This window comes from Rhinopithecus roxellana, chromosome 7 (assembly GCF_007565055.1).
Source record: "Rhinopithecus roxellana isolate Shanxi Qingling chromosome 7, ASM756505v1, whole genome shotgun sequence".
NCBI lineage: Eukaryota > Metazoa > Chordata > Mammalia > Primates > Cercopithecidae > Rhinopithecus > Rhinopithecus roxellana.
The window spans coordinates 5,456,765-5,464,125 of NC_044555.1; positions in this window are offsets into that span (position 1 = coordinate 5,456,765).

Consider the following 7,361-nt stretch of genomic DNA (forward strand, 5'->3'; position numbering starts at 1 on the left):
CCCTTCCCCCTTGCACTTCCCAGGTGAGGCGATGCCTCACCCTGTTTCAGCTCTCGCTGGTCAGGCTGCAGCAGCTGACCAGCACCGATCGTCCGGCACTCCCTAGTGAGATGACCCCAGTACCTCAGTTGAAAATGCAGAAATCACCGGTCTTCTGTGTCGCTCGCACTGGGAGTTGGAGACTGGAGCTGTTCCTATTCAGCCATCTTGCTCGCCCCTTATTTGTGGTTTTTAATGTTGTGCTTAAGAAAACCTTCTGTAACCTAATGTCATAAAGCTATTTTCATATTTTCTTCTAAAATGTTAACATTTTATCCTTAATATTTAAATTTGCTTTCAATCTGGAATTAATTTGTATGCTTCATAGTAGGGTTCTAATTCATCTTTGTTCATATGACTTTCCTATGCTCTCAATGTCATTTATTAAAGGGCTCATTCTTTCTCTACAAGATTGTAATTTCACAACAATATTTTTCTTAAATGTATGCAATCTACATAATATTCTGGGATCTGTGTTCAGTTCTGTCTCCACCTTTGTTCTGCCAATACCACATGGTTTTCTTTACTATGACTGTTTAAATATCTACATTAGGTTGAATAGGTTTTTTCCTTCATATTTATTCTTAAATTCTTCATATCTTCTTCAAAAGGTTTTGGCTAGTTTTGACTTCCTACTCGTAATCAACGACTTGGCTGGGCCACAGTACCCATGTATTTGGTGAAATATTATTCTAGGTGTTTCTGTGAAGTTAATTTTTAAGATGAGATTAACGTTTAAATCAGCAGACCCTGAGTAAAGCTGATTACCCTCCATAATGGGGGAGGGCCTCATCCAATCAATTGAAGGTGCTAATAGAAGAAAACTAATCTCTCCCTCAAAAAAAAAAAAAAAAAAAAAAAAATTCTGTCCACAGAGTGCCATTGGACTCTAACTGTAACATAAATTCTTCCCTGAGTTTCTAGCCTGCCTGTGTCTCTCTAGTTGCTCCAGAACCATTTGTTGTAAAAGCTATTCTTTCCACCATTGAATGGTTTTGACACCTTGTCAAAAATCAGTTTATCATAGACATATAGTTTTATTTCTGGACTCTCAATTCTGTTCTACAAATCTGTATATCTACCTTGTGTGAGCACAACACTGCCTTGATAATTGCCTTGTAGTAAGTTTTGAAATTAAAAAGTGTGAGTCCTCCTACAAGCTAGAATCTGTTAGTATAATTTATTATTTATTTCCTGTCTATTCTATTTGTTTTACTAATTAGTTTATCTTCCCAGCCCAATTTATTCTTGTGTTGCAAATGTAGTTAATTAATTTTTAAAATGATTTCTTTCAAATATTCATACATAGGTATATAGAGAGCTAGGTAGATACAGATTACAAGTACTGATTTAAAGGTTTCCTGGAAGATTTTCTTTTTCTTTTCTAAATGATATACTTAATAAATTCTAATACTAATTCTTCGTTAAATAATGAAAACAAAGTTCACAATTTAAAAAATCAGTGCAGTAAAACTAAACCACTATAAATATCCAATAACTCCAAAAGAAGGAAAATAAAAATGAAAGAGTGTTGACAAGACAAATAGAAACAAAAATAGTTTAAACAATAAAAAATCAGTAATTACATTTAATGGAAATGAATTAGTTGCTTCAAATAAAAAGAAAATATCAGGCTATATAAAATTACATGTAACTGTATGTTACCTTCAAAGGCCATACCCAAAGAAAGTGGAAGAAATAAATAATAAATAAAAGAGCGGAAAGTAATGACATGGGGAACAAAAAATGGAGATTAAAAAGCCAACACTTGGCTCCTTTAAACAAATAATAAAATCAACAATGTACTTGAGAGACTATATATTAAACAAATAAAAAACATTAAGAGGTAAAACAATATCAAAAATACAATGAAGACATAAACACAAAAACAAAAATGAAGATACGTTTACAAATACATTTTAAAACTTTTAAACTCACAATTCCCTAGAAACATGTAACATCAAAATACATTTAAAAAGAAATAGGAAATTATATATACATTTATACATTATAGAAATTAAGTCAACACGCAATCCTCTTTCTATGACAAATGCTTAAATCCCAAAGAGTTTCACCATCCTGCTCTGACAAACATTCAAAGATGAAATAATTCCAATCCTACGCAGACCCTTCTGAGGATAGAAAAGGAACACTCTCCAATTTTTTACTTCGTATGTTCTTAATTTCAGGATGAGGAAGAACAGTATAAGAAAGGACAATTACAAGCATTGCCATCCAAGAGAATAAATGATAAACATAATATAAGCCAGTTGAATCCATTATTATATTAAAAGTTAAATTCATATCAGAAAAAAATGTTATTTTATACTACAAAAAAAGGAAAGTTACTTTGTAAAAAAGAAATTACATAAAAAGTGTCTTATCACTTCAACAGCAGATACTTGCACTCATGTTTAAAGCAGCACAATTCACAACTGCAAAGATACGAACCCAGCTCAAAGGCCCATCAATCAATGAGTGGATAAATAAAATGTTATATATATACACGCACACACCATGGAATACTACTCAGCCATAAAAAGAAATGAAATAGTGGTATTCCTAGCAACCTGGATGGAACTGGAGACCATTATTCTAAGTGAAGTAACTCAGGAAAACTGAACATTGTATGTTCTCACTCATAAATGGGAACTAAACTATGATGACACAAAGGCATAAGAATGACACAATTGACTTTGGGGACTGGAGGGAAAGGGTGGGAAGGGGATGAGGGATAAAAGACTACACATTGGGTACAATGTACACTGCTTGAGTTACGGGTGCACCAAATATCTCAGAAATCCCTGCTAAAGAACTCGAGCGTGTAACCAAACACCACCTGTTCCCCAAAAACCTATTGAAATAAAAATTAAAAATTGAAAAACATAAATACAATTTTCCAAATCAGTGGACAAAAGATAAAAAGCCACACAAACACAAAAACAAAACCCTTAGAAAATCTTACCAAAGTATAATACAAATAGAAACGTTCTTAATTGAAAAAACGCTATCAAACAATAACATCACGGGTAATGTTAAGATGATTTTAAGATTCATTTTGAAATCAGAAACAAGACAAGAGTGCCTTCTATCAGCAATTCTATTTAGTGTTGTACTGGATATCCTAGCCAGGGCAGAAAGTCAAGAAATAGAACCAAAATGCCTAAAGATTGGAAAGGAAAAAACACAACTGGTGCTATTCATATACAACATCGCTAAGTACTGAGAACATACAGAATAATCTACAAGAAATTGCTAGTATTTATAAGAGAGCTTAATAAGATTTCTGCATAAAAAATCAATAAAAATAAGTTATATTTTATATAGCTGCAACTAACAAAGTAAAATTAAAAATAAATATTTTCTCATGGCACAAAAAGTTGAAGTGGTAATAAATCTAACAAGATGTGTAAAGTCTATGCAGACAGTATTATAATATTTTTCAATTTGTACTTGGCAATTAAGAAATGAATTTTAAAAAAGGAAGGGTATAGAGACGCAGCAAACAGACAAGAATGTATATCAACACTTGTATGGTAGAGTTATCACTACAGATCAGTAAAGAAATCAACTATTTGATTAAGAAGTGGTGAGCAATAGGGTATCCATAAGGAAAAAATTTATGATTAAAATTTGACACTTGCTTCATACCATAAATAAAGTTATTTCCAGGTAGACTAATGACCTAAATGTGACAGAGTCACAAACATATTTTAAAAGACAACTTAGGAGGTTAGCTTCATGCCACATAGTAAAAAGTGACTTTCTTAACATAGGAAAAGTACAATATTAAATATATATATATTTAACTACATTAAATTAAGAAATATTTTCTGCTAGAGAAAACCCCCAGGTAGTTAAAAGGCAAGCTATGCAACAGAGCTTGAAAAAATAATTGCAACTGATATACCAATAAAGACCAGCTATTCATAATATGAAAGTACTCTCATAAAAGCTTGAAGAAAAGCACAGACAACCTAATTTAAAAATAGGAAAAATTTCAACAGATTTTTTTACAATGACAAATTTCAAAAGTCAATAAGTATATTTAAATATCACCATCTCTTTAATAGACGTGAAAACTAAAATTCAAACCATAATGAAGTACCATTACATAACCATTAGATAGGAGGCATTAACCCATTTATGCCTGATGTTGCAGTGTTTTGAATTTTGCAATCAGACCCTGGTGATGACTTGAGCAGTAGGATATAAATAACTCCCACATGCTTAGCCTTCCAATAATGGAACACTAGGCATAAATGCGCTAATAAGTGAAAATAACTAATGTTGTCAAATAATTTAAATATGAGAAACTTCCACTGTTGTTCGAAGTGAAAATTGTTTTAACTCCTTGTGAAATACCTTGACATTACATTATCTTGAGGTTAAAGATATATTTTTTTTCTGTGACTCATTCCATTCCCGAAACTTCCCTGTGATGCTCCATTCCACTAGGAAGGGAAACGTGTTCTCATAAGCACCACAATACATATACAAAAATGGGCCAGTCGCGGTGGCTTACACCTGTAATCTCAACACTTTGAGAGGCCAAGGCGGGTGGATCATCTGAAGCCAGGAGTTCGAGACCAGCCTGACTAATATGGTGAATCCCCGTCTCTAGTAAAATTACAAAAATTAGCCAGGCGTGATGGCGTGCTCCTATCGTCCCAGCTACTTGGGAGGCTGAGGCAGGAGAATCACTTGAACCTGGGAGGCGAAGGTTGCAGTGAGCCGAGATCAGCCACTGCACTCCATCCTGGGCAACACAGCGAGATTCTGTCTCAAAAAAAAAAAAAAAAAAAAAAAAAAAAAAAAAAAAAAGTGCATAGCAGCACTGTTCATGACAGCCACGAATTGGAAGCAATGCACATATCCATTAATAGTATTATGGGAATGCATGTATAAGTGGTAAATTTACAAAGAAAAGCAGGGAATTAATTAACACACAAGTTAAGTGAGTGGCTGTAGATTTTATTAAGGGAGGATTTTGAGATGATGCAAGGCAGAGAGCATTCCAAGGTGTTGGCAACTTCTTATTTATTGACCTGTATAATGGTGATGTTTGTTTTTGCTTCCTAATTACTCATTAAATGTACAAATATTTCATTTAGTTTCGTTATACTCTCACTAAACAAAACAAATATTGTACCTAGGGTTCTAAGCACATAAGAATGCTGCTACAGAAAAATACTTCTCTCCACAGTGATGCTGGCTGGGGCAACACCTAGGGCAATAGGATAATTGCCTTTCCTAACAATCTCATGTGGATGCACAAAGTTTGTTGAATCTATTTCACATCAAGATCCCAAATCAAAAGAGAGCCTGCGAATTATTGTTAAGTTTACTAGCACCTGCAGTTTAGAAAGGCACACTAGAAAGTAGACCAAATAGACCCTGAATGTCAGTCCATTTATTCCACTCTAGGAGTAAACGGATTAATCAATTCTAATACCATCTGAACTCTTCAAATATCATTAGTTCTTTAAGATTGGTTTGTTAATGAGATGGACATTTGTCCTTCCCATTGTCAATAAACAATATAGTGCGTATATTCACTGAACTGTGTCACAACTCACACCTGCTAAATGACATTTTCAAACTGACTTCGTTAATTTGGTCTAGCATATAGAGAAATAATTTTCCTTGCTTTACCAGAGCCCTTAAAACTCCTGAACCCAATTTCATTATTTACATACAACTACACTTCCAAATCCTCCTATAAATAGCCATTCTGTCCATTAAATATAGGAAGGAGTTCGGTTCAAAGGTTGCTATGAAATATTTTCTTAATGGAAAAAATATTTCATCAGAAAAATAAATTTTCATTCTCCTCAGCTTTAGTCTTTCAATGGGCATCAAATAATAATCACTTCTTCATCAAATGTAAAACACACACACACAAACAGCACACAAATCATCCCTGACTACATAGGCCATACCACTCTCTGAATCTCGATTTTGACACATGGTGAATTAATGAATCATGGTTTATTTCCTCAAACTGCTATAGTACACACAACACACACACTTGAACAGACCAATTTTCTAAGTGTTTTAAAATATCATCACACACAAATAAATGGAAAAACTATTCCATGTTCATGGATTGGAAGAATCAATATAATAAAAATGGCCATACTGCCCAAAGCAGTTTACAAATTTAGGGCTATTCCCCATCAAACTACTAATGGCATCATTCACAGAATTAGAAGAAAGCTATTCTAAAATTCATGTGGAACCAAAAAAGGAGCTCAAGTAGCCAAAGCAGTCCTAAGCAAAAAGAACCAAGCCAGAAGCATCGCACTACCCAACTTCCAACTATACACTAAAGCCACAGTAAGCAAAACAACTTGATACTGGTACAAAAACAGGCACCTAGACTAATATAACAGAATACAAAACTCAGAAATAAAGTTGAACACCAACAACCATCTGATGGTCAACAAGGCTGACAAAAGCAACCAACGGGAAAAGGACTCCCTATTCAATAAATGGTACTGGGATAACTGCCTAGTCATATGCAGAAGATTGAAGCTGGACCCCTCCCTTTCACAATCTACAAAAATTAACCCAAAATGGATTAAAGATTGAAATGTGATAACTCAAGACTAGAAAAATCCTGGAAGATAACCTTGGAAATACTCTTCTTGATATTTGCCCTGTCAAAGAATTTTTGGCTAAGTCCTCAAAAGCAATTGCAACAAAACAAAAATAGATAAGTGAGGCCTAAGTAAAGAGCTTCTGCGGAGCAAAAGAACCAACAGAGCAAAGAGGCAACCTACAGAATTGGAGAAGATGTTCACAAACTATGCATCTGACAAAGAACTAATATCCAGAATCTATAGGGAACTTAAATCAACACGCAGAAAACAACCCCATTAAAAAATGGGCAAAGGACATTAACAGACATGTTTCAGAAGAAGACATACAAGTGGCCAAAAAACATTAAAAAATTTTCAGCATCACTGATTATCAGAGAAATGCAAATCAAAACCATAAGGAGATAGATATAATGTCACACCAGTCAGAATGGCTATTATTAAAAACTCAAAAATAACAGATGCTGCCAAGGCTGTGGAGAAAAGGGAACACTTACACACTGTTCGTGGGAATGTAAATTAGTTCAGCCACTGTGGAAAGCATTCTGGGGATTTCTCAAAGAAATGAAAACAGTGCTACCATTAGACCAGCAATCCCATTACTGGGCTTATACCTAAAAGAAAATAAATCATTTTACCAAAAAAACACATGGCACTCATATGTTCATCACTGTGCTATCCACAATAGCAAAGGCATGGAATCAACCCAGGTACCCATCA